Here is a 13,704-nt window from a genome sequence, read left to right as displayed (position 1 = left end):
AATTTTGACGCAGAATATAACCAACAAAGTCCGCTGATTGAATTGATATCACATTAGTGCAACTAATGTGATAATAATTATGAAACAGAATGGTAAAGCTAATAGTGAACCTATCGGTTTTACTTTAGGAGAGCCTTAGTTCATTTTTTCACGCAACATTGTGATGCATGGGGGGGGGGGGGTGATTTGCATAAATTGTTAGTGTAAAGTTCAAGTGGTTGTAAACCCTTACAAACCACTTTGACCTACAGGTAAGCCTAGATTAAAGGCTTACCTGTAGGTCCAAGAAATATCTCCTAAACCTACACGGTTTAGGAGATATTTGCCGAAAGACAGGCACTGCTGTCTACGGTGCATGCGCCGTAGACAGCGGCACGCAGGCGCACTGAGCGCTCCGTGCGCGGGAGTGATGTCATCGCAGCTTCGCCGAATGACAGTGGCGGAGCAGTGAGACCCACCGAGAAGATGGATGCACCGGACTACAGGGGACAACGGTGACATTGCTGGCTCCTGTGTCAGGTAAGTGACACATAATGGGCTACTATGCGATGCATAGTAATCCATTATGCTTTACCTTTGCAGGGAATGAAAGAGGAAGTAAACTCATCAGGGTTTACTTCCTCTTTAAGGCTTACCTGTAGGTCCAAGAAATATCTCCTAAACCTATACGGTTTAGGAGATATTTACAAAAAGACAGCCACCGCTGTCTACCGCGCATGCGCCGTAGACAGTGGCGCACAGGCGCACTGGGCAGGCCGCAGATCGTGGCGATGTGCCACGAGTGACGTCATCGCTGCTCCGGCGAATCACAGCGCCAGAGCAGCGAGACCCTGAAGACATGAAGACGGAGGACCGCTTCGGGGGCTTTGTTCTCAGGTAAGTTATTCATAATGAGCTAGTATGCTATGCATACTAGCTCATTATGCCTTTGCCTTGCAGGTTGCTTTTTTTTTTTTTTTTCCAGATGGGTTTACAACCACTTTAAGATAAAATTAAATTGGGATGGCGAGGATACAAATGATAACTTTGTCACAAATTTGTGATTGCCAAAAATGTGAACATAAATCTCATCTGTAAATCTCATCCAGATTATTCAATCTTCATTGTTGGGACATGAGACATATTCTGGGGGATGTTGAATAATTGTATTTATTTTTAGGATAATGTGTATATACACTATATATACAATATATATATATATATATATATATATATATATATATATATATATATATATATATATATATATATACAGTATCTCACAAAAGTAAGTACACCCCTCACATTTTTGTAAATATTTTATTCTATCTTTTTATGTGACAACACTGAAGAAATGACACTTGTCTACAATGTAAAGTAGTGAGTGTACAGCTTGTATAACAGTGTACATTTGCTGTCCTCTCAAAATAACTCAACACACAGCGATTAATGTCTAAACCACTTGCAACAAAATTGAGTACACCCCTAAAATGTCTAAATTGGGCCCAATTAGCCATTTTCCCTCCCCTGGTGTCATGTGACTCGCTAGTGTTACAAGGTCTGAGGTGTGAATGGGGGGCAGGTGTGTTAAATTTGGTGTTATCACTCTCCTTCTCTCATACTGGTCACTGGAAGTTCAACATGACACCTCATTGCAAAGAACTCTCTGAGGATCTGAAAAAAATAATTGTTTTGTCTACATAAAGATGGCCTAGGCCAGTGATGTCGAACCTTGGCACCCCAGATGTTTTGGAACTACATTTCCCAAGATGCTCATGCACTCTGCAGTGTAGCTATGCATCATGGGAAATGTAGTTCCAAAACATCTGGGGTGCCAAGGTTCGCCATCACTGGCCTAGGCTATAAGAAGTTTGCCAAGGCCCTGAAACTGAGCTGCAGCATGGTGGCCAAGAACATACAGCGGTTTAACAGGACAGGTTCCACTCAGAACAGCCCAATGTGGTCTACCAAAGAAGTTGAGGTCACGTGCTCAGCGTCATATCCAGAGGTTGTCTTTGGGAAATAGACGTATAAGGGCTGCCAGCATTGCTGCAGAGGTTGTAGGGGTGGGGGGTCAGCCTGTCAGTGCTCCGACCATACGCCGCACACTGCATCAAATTGGTCTGCATGACTGTCATCCCGGAAGGAAGCCTCTTCTAAAGATGATGCACAAGAAAGACAGCAAACAGTTTGCTGAAGACAAGCAGACTAATGCCGCATACACACGAGCGGAATGTCCACCAGAAAAAGTCCAACAGAAGCTTTTCAACGTCTATTCCGATCGTGTGTGGGCCTCATCTGACTTTTTTTTTCGAAGATTCTGACAGACCTAGAAATAGAACATGTTCTAAATATTTCCGACGGAACCAATTCCTATCGGGAAAACCGATCGTCTGTATGCTGTTCCGACAGACCAAAAACGACGCATGCTCTGAAGCAAGACGGAAGCTATTGGCTATTGAACTTCCTTTTTCTAGTCCCGTCGTACGTGTTATACATCACCACATTCTAGACAGTTGGACTTTGGTGTGACCGCGTGTAGGCCAGACCGCTTGAGCGGAATTCCGTCAGAATTCCGTCGTAGAAACCTTCAGAGTTTATTCTGACGGCAAAACCGCTCGTGTGTACGCGGCATAAGACCCCATACACAGCGTGTGGGTGCGCTACCGTGTCCTGCTGCTGCGTTAATAGACACGGACAGCAGGACTTGGCCCCCTGTGCCCACGCCATTGGATTTGATTGACAGCAGGAGGAGCCAATGGCTGCGCTGCTATCAATCTATCCAATCAAGAGCCGAGACACCGGCCAGAGAGGGTGTGCTCATCTCCGGTGTGGGAACGAACGGGCTCAGGTGCGTAAAACTGGGGGGCTGGCCTGGTGCACCACAATAGGTTTTTCACCTCAATGCATAGAATGCATTGAGGTAAAAAACCAGGAGGGTTTACAACCCCTTTAAGGTTTTACCTCGTATTATATGGTTTTGGTAAATCTGAAGACAACAATCTGCAGGAAATATAATTGTGTTCATGGGGCTTAAAGACATGGACTACTGGAACCATGTCCTGGGGTCTGATAAGACCAAGATAAACTTATTTGGTTCAGATGGTGTGAAGCGTGTGTGGAGGCAACCAGGTGAGGAGTACAAAGACAAGCATGGTGGTGGGAGTGTCATGGTCTGGGGCCATATGAGAGCTGCCGACACTGGGGAGCTACAATTCATTGAGGGCAATAAAGAGGGAAAAAGTGGGACTTTAAAATGAAGCGGCTGAAGTGTGAGGGTCAGAAAAAGGTACCGTAATTTAATTGAATTCATAATATGTGATACAAAGTAAATTCATATATATACATACATACATGTGCCATTGTTGGGCACAAAATGTGTTATATGAAGACATCAAGGTGTATGTAAAGACACATAAAGTCAAAAAACATATATAAGCAATAAATAGTATGTGGAGCAACAGCATAGCCTAAAAATGCCTCAGGGCGACATATCCGGTACCTATGTTTGTAATCACATAATGTAAACATAAATGTACTAAATTAATATTAAAAGTAACGTCACAACCAACATATATGTTTATACTTCATCCCCTAGTTTTCACCCGCATTGTTCTAACACTCTTCTTATATTTCATTTCCATACACTCTTATTCCCATACACTATTTCTCATTATCATGTAATTTTTGTAGATTTATTTTTTCGCCCCACACATTTACAATCTCTTTTATTTCATTACATCTCTTTTACATGCTCACTTAACGTTCATGTACATACTTTGTTTTAGATACGTCTATTTGATGATCTATATACCAGTACTGCTAGCACATGGAATTCATCTTCATACCCAGGCACCTGTTCACTATATCCGTCACCCAAATATGCCGCCTCAGCTCCCGGGGGGGCGATCTGCGCCTCCGACGCACCACGGACCAGTTACTGTTTGCTGTGTTCGCTGCCGGGGATGGTAGATATGCTTAGTTAATCTCTTTTGAAAGCATTCTATGTACTGTACCTATTCCCCTCTATACAGAGTGTGGTTTACCATATCCATATATTTTACAGGTATCTGTCGCATCTGCTCCTGATGAGTGGAAAATACATCCACGAAACGCGTAGAGCTACATTTGATGCTACAGTGATATTTACTACGTCCCGACGTTACTTTTAATATTAATTCAGTACATTTATGTTTACATTATGTGATTACAAACATAGGTACCGGATATGTCGCCCTGAGGCATTTTTAGGCTATGCTGTTGCTCCACATACTATTTATTGCTTATATATGTTTTTTGACTTTATGTGTCTTTACATACACCTTGATGTCTTCATATAACACATTTTGTGCCCAACAATGGCACATGTATGTATGTATATATATGAATTTACTTTGTATCACATATTATGAATTCAATTAAATTACCTTTTTCTGACCCTCACACTTCAGCCGCTTCATTTTAAAGTCCCACTTTTTCCCTCTTTATTGTGCTAAATACCGGGATGGAGGCGCTAACCCGTTCCTCATTTAAAGTCCCAAACTGCTTTGCCTACAATTCATTGAGGGGACCATGAATGCCAACATGTACTGTGACATACTGAAGCAGAGCATGATCCCCTCCCTTCAGAGACTGGGCCGCAGGGCAGTATTCCAACATGATAACCACCCCAAACACACCTCCAAGACCACCACTGCCTTGCTAAAGAAGCTGAGGGTAAAGGTGATGGACTGGCCAAGCATGTCTCCAGACCTAAACCCTATTGAGCATCTGTGGGGCATCCTCAAACAGAAGGTGGAGGAGCGCAAGATCTCCAACATCCACCAGCTCTGTGATGTCATCATGGAGGAGAAGAGGACTCCAGTGGCAACCTGAGAAGCTCTGGTGACCTCCATGCCCAAGAGGGTTAAGGCAGTGCTGGAAAATAATGGCGGCCACACAAAATATTAACACTTTTGGCCCAATTTGGACATTTTCACTTAGGGGTGTACTCACTTTTGCTGCCAGGGGTTATTTTGAAGGGACAGCAAATTTACACTGTTATCCCTTTCACGCCTAAGCATATTTCTAAAATTTGTTGCTTACAAGTTAAAATACATATTCTTTGCTAGAAAATTACTTAAAACCCCCAAACATTATATATACATATTTTTTTTAGCAGAGACCCTAAGAAATAAAATGGGGATAATTTCAATATTTTATCTCACACGGTATTTGCGCAGTGGTCTTTTTAAACGCATTTTTTGGAGGAAAGAAATACATTTTTTATGAATTTAAAAAAAAAACTAAACAGTAATGTTAGCCCAATTTTTTGTATAATGTGAAAGATGATGTTATGCCAAGTAAATAGATACCAAACATGTCATGCTTTAGAATTCTGCAATCTTCAAAGACCATTTACATTTGCGGGCGTGACTTGCGTAAGCGTTTTCTTTACTGCACAAGCACGCTGGGACGGGGGCACTTGAAAGTTTTTTTTACATGTCCCTTTGAAAAAAAAAAAAACTGATCACTTTTATTGCTGTCACAAGGAACGTAAACATCAATAGGTGGTGAAAGGTATTCTTTATGGAGCGATCAGAGGTCTAAAACAGGGGTTGACAAATTTGCTTTGAATTTAGGAGCCAGTTAAAAAAGTTAGGAGCCAGTTTTTTTTCCAGCTCCCGGGGTAAGGCCAATCATTTTCACCCCCTATCCCTAACTCACAATGGAGCACCCAGTCAATAACTCCATTGAAACGCTGTTACATCAGGGGTATGGGCTGACCAGAAAGAGTAAGGCTGGCAACAGATGGAACTGGCTGGCACTGGCAGGTGGCACTGGTTGCCACTGGAAGGCACGTGGAACTGCCAGATGGCATCGGCAGGTGACACTGGTTGGCATTGGCAGGTGACACTAGTTGGCATTGGCAGGTGACACTAGTTGGCATTGGCAGGTGACACTGGTTTGGAACTGGCAGGTGACACTGGTTTGAAACTGGCAAGTGGCACTATTGGCACTGGCAGGTGGCACTATTGGCACTGACAGGTGGCCCTGGTTGGTGATGGCAGGTGGCCCTGGTTGGTGATGGCAGGTGGCCCTGGTTGGCAATGGCACTAGTTGTCACTGGCAGATGGCACTGATTGGCGGTGGCACTGGTTGGTGTTGGCAGGTGGCATTGGTTGGCGGTGGCACTGATTGGCGATGGCACTGGCAGGTGGCACTGATTGGTAGTGGCAGGTGGCACTGATTGGCAGTGGCACTGGTTGGCATTGGCAGGTGGCACTGGTTGGTGGTGGCAGGTGGCACTGGCAGGTGGCACTGGTTGGCAGTGGCACTGATTGGCGGTGGCACTGATTAGCGGTGGCAGGTGGCACTGATTGGTGGTGGCACTCGGCACTGGCAGGTGGCACTGACTGATGGTGGCACCGATTGGCACTGGGTGATGGCAGGTGGCACTGGGTGGTGGTTGCAGGTGGTATTGATTGGCGGTGGCACTGGTTGGCACTAGCAGGTGGCACTGATTTGTGGTGGCAGGTGGCACTGATTGGCGGTGGCACTGATTGGCAGTGGCAGATGGCATTGGTTGCCGCTGGCAGGTGGCACTGATTGGTGGTGGCACTGGCAGGTGCCACTGGTTGGCACTGGCAGGTGGCACTGGTTGGTACTGGCACTGATTGGCGGTGGCACTGATTGGCGGTGGCAGGTGGCACTGATTGGCGGTGGCACTGGTTGGTGGCAGGTGGCACTGGTTGGTGGTGGCAGGTGGTATTGATTGGCGGTGGCACTGGTTGGCACTAGCAGGTGGCACTGATTGGTGGTGGCGCTGGCAGGTGGCACTGGTTGGCGCTGGCACTGATTGGTGGTGGCAGGTGGCACTGGTTGGTTGCAGGTGGTATTGATTGGAGGTGGCACTGGTTGGCACTAGCAGGTGGCACTGATTGGTGGCAGGTGGCACTGATTGGTGGTGGCAGGTTTCACACGGAGCACTCTGTTACTGAAATGTAACAGAGGAGCTAAAGGGACCCTGCCGGGGTGTGAAACTGACAAGTAACAGAGAGGTGGATATGTCAGATTTCAGCCTGATGTCGGGGTGGGCGGGACCCGGGCGGGGTGAGTGGGACTCAGCAGCTATCAAACACCAGCCAACGATTGGGCTGCTTAAGAAAAGGGGCGGGCCACATACACGTAGCGGCCCGCCCAGATCCCATTGGCTGGTGTTTGATAGCTTGCTGGGTCCCGCCCCCACCCCGGCCAGGTCCCGCCCACCCCGACATCAGGCTGACAGATCCTCCTCTCTCCATTGCGTGTCAGTTTCACACACAGCGCGGTGCTGCAGAGTGTGAAGGAGGGAGGAGGACGGCAGTCAGTGTTAATGCTGCTGCATGTCTGGGGCATCGATAGTGAGTGGGCTGGTGGCAGCTTAGGCGCCAGGTCGCGATTTCTGGTCGCATTGGCGACCTGGCGCCTGGGGTTTGTCGAGCCCTGGTCTAAAAGAACCCAAATCCCTCCTTTGTACTTAAAAGTATTCAGATCACCAAAAACGGCGATTCTAAATACTGTTATTTTTTTCAAATCAACACCATTGGCAGCCGAATAAACCGGACGTGACGTCGCTTCCGGGATTTTACATCGGAGACCCAATCGGAGTCGAATCCGGCTTCCTTCAGGTCTCCACACAGCCGGCGAATGCGCCGGCTGGTGGTTCGGGTCTCCCAGTGGGGGACGACCACTCCCACTGCTTTAGGATAACAGCCGAATGGCTTTTAGCTGCATCGGTTGTTAGCTCTAAAGAGCTGACTGTCTTCAGAAAAAAGAAAAACAGTACCGGGGTGATGCCTGCAGCTGCATATCTCCCCGGTATAACCCCTTAAAGCCATGAACGCAAATTTGTGTACGGTCGGCATGAAGGGGTTAAACAAGCTGTACACTCACTACTTTACGTTGTAGGAAGTGTAATTTCTTCAGTGTTGTCCAGTGTTAATTGAACAGCAAATTTCAATCTAGTTTTAGTCTTATGCCTTGGACACACGGTCGGATTTTCCGACAGAAAATGTGCGATCGGATCCATGGGACTTTTTCCGTCGGAATTTCCGACGCACAAAGTTTGAGAGCTGGATCTCAAATTTTCCGACAACATGATCCGATCGTGTCAATTCCGATTGTGTGTAGCCTAGTCCGACGGACAAAGTGCCACGCATGCTCAGAATAAATTCTGAGACGGAAGTGATCGGTCAGGTAAAACTAGCGTTCGTAATCGATATAGCACATTCGTCACGCTGCAATGTTAAAAATTGTTTAATGCAGCGCATTCTCTTTTTCTTTATAATGCTATAAGAATGAAGTTGTTTTTCTTTATTCTTTTTCCTGATTTGATGAATAGAATATTTTTATTCGTCAGATCTCACAAATCATTTTTTTTTTTTATATATATTTTCTTTGTTTAAATTTTGTGGTTGATTTTTAATCAAGATCTCCTTTTTTTTTTTTTTTTTACATTTTGCTCATCTTCGTAATTGTTTTGGTGTGTTTTGTGTATCAACTTACCACAACACCATTATTATCTTTTTATTTTATTGTTTTATTTTTTTAATCTCGAGGAGGTTGTTTGGTGTTGGTGCCCCTTGTTATTAATTTGACTTTGTATTTTTGAAATGTACCTGCCTACTCACAAATAAACTGTCCTGTTTGAAGTAAAACACATAGGCAAGTATTTCTAACCAAAAAAAACCTTTATTATTAGGTGTCATAATCAAATAAAGAGGGAGGCAACGCTGGAGAAACTGGGGAAGTTGGCAAAGCCTTTGGCCCCCAGGGCAGACATCAATTATTTAAAGCAAAAAATTGGTGGCCTGAGGAGTCCATATCTAAGGGAATACAGTCTGGTCCAGAAGTCCAAGAGATCAGGAACAGCAGCAGATGACATCTATGTCCCCAGGCTGTGATCATACAAGAGCCTGTATCTTATGTCAGACCAGACTTAATCCAGGTCATCACTCTCTGGTCTTCCTTCCACGCTTCCTTCCAGGCTGTGGCATTGGAGGTGTGGCAGAAGGAGGAGGAGGAGCATGGTCCAAATCACACAGGTGTGTTTTTGGTGTAATTTGGCCCAACAACCCCTTATTTAGAGTTTTGAGAATGATTTCCTCCCACATGAGGCATTGCCCCTCCTCCATTTCGTGTAGTTTACAGGCAAGGCGGCAGAGGCGTACTAAGTAGGGGGCGGGGGGTGCGGGCCGCCCCGGGTACTACACACTGGGGGGGGTGTCAGGCTGGCACCCCCTCCGCGATTATAGCGGTGGCAGCGCTGCGGGATTAGGCGGCAGCACAGTGACAGGCGCAAGGAGAGGAGAGGCGAGCTTAGCTATCATTGTGATGCAAGGGGGGGGGGTGTGCGGGGGGTGCAGGGTGACACAGGTGCACCTTCCATCCCCTCCTCTCGCGGCCGCGGGCTGTCTGTCTGTGCGATCACGGATGTCACACAGGCAGGCACAGCCGAGCAGCCACCTCCCCCTTATCTCTGTTTATGTGTAAACAGGGGAAGGGGATCTGCTGAGCATGTGCCGCCGCGCTGATCTGAGGTACTGAATGGGGGGGCTGCACTGAAGAGGGGGGCTACACTGAATAGGGGGGCTACACTGAATAGGGGGGCTGCACTGAAGGGGGGGGCTGCACTGAAGGGAGTCTGCACTGAACGGGGGCTACACTGAAGAGGGGGGCTGCACTGAATGGGGGCTACACTGAAGAGGGGGGCTGCACTGAACGGGGGCTACACTGAAGAGGGGGGCTGCACTGAACGGGGGCTACACTGAAGGGAGTCTGCACTAAACGGGGAGCTACACTGAAAAGGGAGTCTGCACTGAATGGGGGCTACACTGAAGGGAGTCTGCACTGAACGGGGGGCTACACTGAAGAGGGAGTCTGCACTGAATGGGGGCTACACTGAATGAGGGGGTCTGTGTAACATGCAGGGGGTCCAGAGCTGCACGGTGTTGTGTAATGTAAAGGGGTCCAGAGGATCAGGGTGTTTTGTAATGTAAAGGGGCCCAGAGGCGAAGGGGCTGTGTAATGTAAAGGGGCCCAGAGATGCAGGGGGCTGTGTAATTTAAAGGGGTCCAGAGGTGCAGGGTGTTGTGTAATGTAAAGGGGTCTAGAGGATCAGGGTGTTGTGTAATGTAAAGGGGTCCAGAGGTGCAGGGGGCTGTGTAATGTAAAGGGGCCAAGAAGTGCAGGGGGCTGTGTAATGTAAAGGGGCCAAGAAGTGCACGGGGCTGTGTAATGTAAAGGGGCCAAGAAGTGCAGGGGGCTGTGTAATGTAAAGGGGCCCAGATGCAGGGGGCTGTGTAATGTAAAGGGGCCCAGAGATGCAGGGTGTTGTGTAATGTAAAGGGGTCCAGAGGTACAGGGTCTTGTGTAATGTAAAGGGGTCCAGAGGTGCAGGGTGTTGTGTAATGTAAAGAGGTCCAGGATGATGTGTAATGTAAATAGGTCCAGAGCTGCAGGGTGTTGTGTAATGTAAAGGGGTCCAGAGATGCAGGGTGCTGTGTAAAGTAAAGGGCTCCAGAGGTTCAGGGTGCTATGTAATGTAAAGGGGTCCAGGAGGGCAGGGTGCTATGTAATGTAAAGGGGTCCAGAGATGCAGGGTGCTGTGTAATGTAAAGGGGTCCAAAGGTTCAGGGTGCTATGTAATGTAAAGGGGTCCAGAAGGGAAGGGTCCTATGTAATCTAAAGGGGCCCAGAGATGCTGTGTAATGTAAAGGGGCCCAGAGATGCAGGGTGCTGTTTAATGTAAAGGGGCCCAGAGATGCAGGGTGCTGTGTTATGTAAAGGGGCCCAGAGATGCAGGGTGCTGTGTAATGTAAAGGGGTCCAGAGGTGCAGTTGTGGAGAGGGGGTACGCAGTAGTGACAAAGAGAAATTGAAGGATGCAGGGGGCACAGTGGGGTATTTTTTAAATTTTAATGGGGGGGGGGGTGCCAGATATAGGATCCGCCCCGGGTGCCAAATGCTCTAGGTACGCCCCTGCAAGGCGGCAAAGGCCTCTTGATAAGTGGGGGTGGCTTTGAGGGTGGCAGAAGCCTCCCCAATCAGCCTGGGTGCCGACTCCTCCACATTCCCCCCCCTTTCTGGCCCTTTTGGGTGGAAGGCAGAGTGGAGGGAGCTGTGATTCAGTCAGGCTACTAGGCCTGCCCACCTCCTGGCTGCCAATTACCCCTACCTGCTCCTGGCTGCCACATTCCACGCCCTCCTCCTGGCTGAGGTCTTCCTGTGTATAAAAAAGGGACATAGTTTTAGTTTTTTTGGTTCATCAAACACACACAATTTCCTGCTCTTGACTGTTGAAAATTGTTAACAAATAGAAAAGATTATCATTCTAAGTCCAGCATTTTTCATTCTTGGCCCAAATATTTTGGCCACTACTGTCTATTGATATGTAAAAAACTTTATAAAATCATCAATTAGTGAGCAAAAATCAACATCATACATTTTTACTCCAAAAATATGTAGAACAATACTATACCTGGCTCAAGCTGGGCTCCTCCACACCTTCCTGACTGGAAGGCCCAGGTTGGGCATCAGAAGCCTCAGCAGGGGTGGAACGAAGCGTAGAAGGAAGAGTGGAAGGAAGAGTGGAGAGGGATTCCCTGACATCAGTCTGGTCTGACAGAAAATGCAGCCTCTTATAGTACCACAGCCTGGGGACATAAACGTCACCTGCTGCAGCTCCAGATTTCATGGACTCCAGTACCTTCTTGCGCTCCCTCAGATATGTACTCCTCAGGCCACCAATTTTCAATTTTAAATAGGTGATGTTTGGCGACGCAGTGCCGGTCTTTGGCCAGCAAAATGGTCCTGGGCTTAAGTGGTTAATTCAGCACTGAACATTGCCCATGAATGATGCATGAGAAGTGTTTAGTGCTGCAGTACTGTGAACCCAATCCAGCATTGGTAGTGTACCCCAAAGGGGCGGGTCCATGATAGCCTGTGCTCAGAGAAAGGGATTGAAGGACGTTGACTTCAACCATGAAGTGGGTGGTGATGAGTGGCAGAGGAGAATGCCAAGGACAACGTGGAGAGGATGTGTAGTGCAAATAAATGTTCTACCCTGTTTCCCCTAAAATAAGACCTAGCATGAGTGTCGGTGATGGCTGCAATATAAGCCCTACCACCCAGATAAACCCCATCCTCTTTCCCCAAAAATAAGCCCTACCCTGAGAATAAGACATAGAAGGACTTTAACTAGGGCTTATTTGGGGGGTAGGGCTTATATTGCAGCCATCGTCGACAATCACGCTAGGTCTTATTTTAGGGGAAACAGGGTATACCAAGAGGGTATATTTTAAATTGATATCCATTACCACATATAGGAAATTGAATATGATGTCAGTGCTGTGAGGATGTTTCAGAAATTAACTACACCCAGATGAAGCCAAGTATTTCAAATTAAGATAACGTATCAGTTTAAGTGCGGCATGACCCATTCTTGTGCCGGGATAAAGATTATATTTGAAAAAAAAGATAACGTATCAGACTTTTTCCGTCGGAAATTCTGACGGAAAAAAATTTGGAAGCAGGATCTCAAATTTTCTAACAAAAAAAAAAATCCGATTGGACTTTTTCCGATCGTTTGTAGAGAATTCCGATCGGACAAAGTGCCACACATGCGCAGATCAAATTACGAGACCAAAGCTATTGGCTAGTAGCCTCAACGTAGTCCCGTTGTAACGAAACGATCATCATGTTCCGAAAGATCGGATTTTCCGACAACTTTGTCCAACCGTGTGTATGCAACACCAGTTTAGGACAAAATCCGACGGATTTTGTTGTTGGAATGTCTGACCGTGTGTACAAGGCATTAGCCCAAGTAGACTATTTGGAATGGGGCGTAGGGCTACATCGAACTGCCTGCGATGTCATCAAGAAGCAGCAGATTTCCTACATTTAATATGGAATTGCGACCACACTTTAAGGTATTGGAACCAGGGCAATAGGAAAGCTGTCGAATGTGATGGGCAATCCCATGTAATGTGGAGGTATGCCTGCTGGGGCTATTGGAAGACGAGATATGGCCTAGATATATTAAAATCTTACTGCAGGAAAAATTATTTTTGGCACGGAAGCAAATAGCGGTAAGGTGGATGTAGGTGGAACCCCCTTGGTGTGTAAACCAATGGTTGAAAACAGTTGATCAAGTGATACCCTATGAGAAAATAATGTATGAGCATAGAGGAGGGATACAAAGATATCATAAGATGTAACGTGTACCTGTGGATAGGAATGAAAGATTAGTCGATAAATAGGTGACTGGCAGCAGCCAAAGGAATAAGTAAGATTGGGATATGATAGTAGTGAGAGTGTATAGAAGGTTGTTAGAGGTATGTATGAAATGTAAAATATATATATACACACAGCCCTCAAATGTTCCACTCGCCTACTCGCATTTTGCGAGGGGTGAGCACCGCTGTTGGGGGGGGGGGGAGGGGGTGAACGGGAGCCATTCCCCCAGAGAGAGTGTGGAGGAACAGAAGGGGGCGGCCGGATAATTATAGCGGAAGACTTGTGGAGGAAGAGGAGATCCGGCTTGATGACAGAGCGGAGTTTACACGCTGTAACAACTTTACATTACAATTGAAGTCCGCGCGCCATCACACACAGCCCCGCCCTCCTGACCCCGCACCTGTGACAGACAGGACTTCAATTGTAATGTAAAGCTGTTACAGCGGGTAAACCCCGCTCTGTGATCAAG

This window comes from Lithobates pipiens, unplaced genomic scaffold (genome assembly GCF_037356315.1).
Source record: "Lithobates pipiens isolate NorthernLeopardFrog02 unplaced genomic scaffold, aLitPip1_a1.2 Scaffold_28, whole genome shotgun sequence".
In the NCBI taxonomy this organism is placed as follows: Eukaryota; Metazoa; Chordata; class Amphibia; order Anura; family Ranidae; genus Lithobates; species Lithobates pipiens.
The sequence above is the reverse complement of the archived record's forward strand: the minus strand, read 5'-3'. Positions refer to the sequence as shown.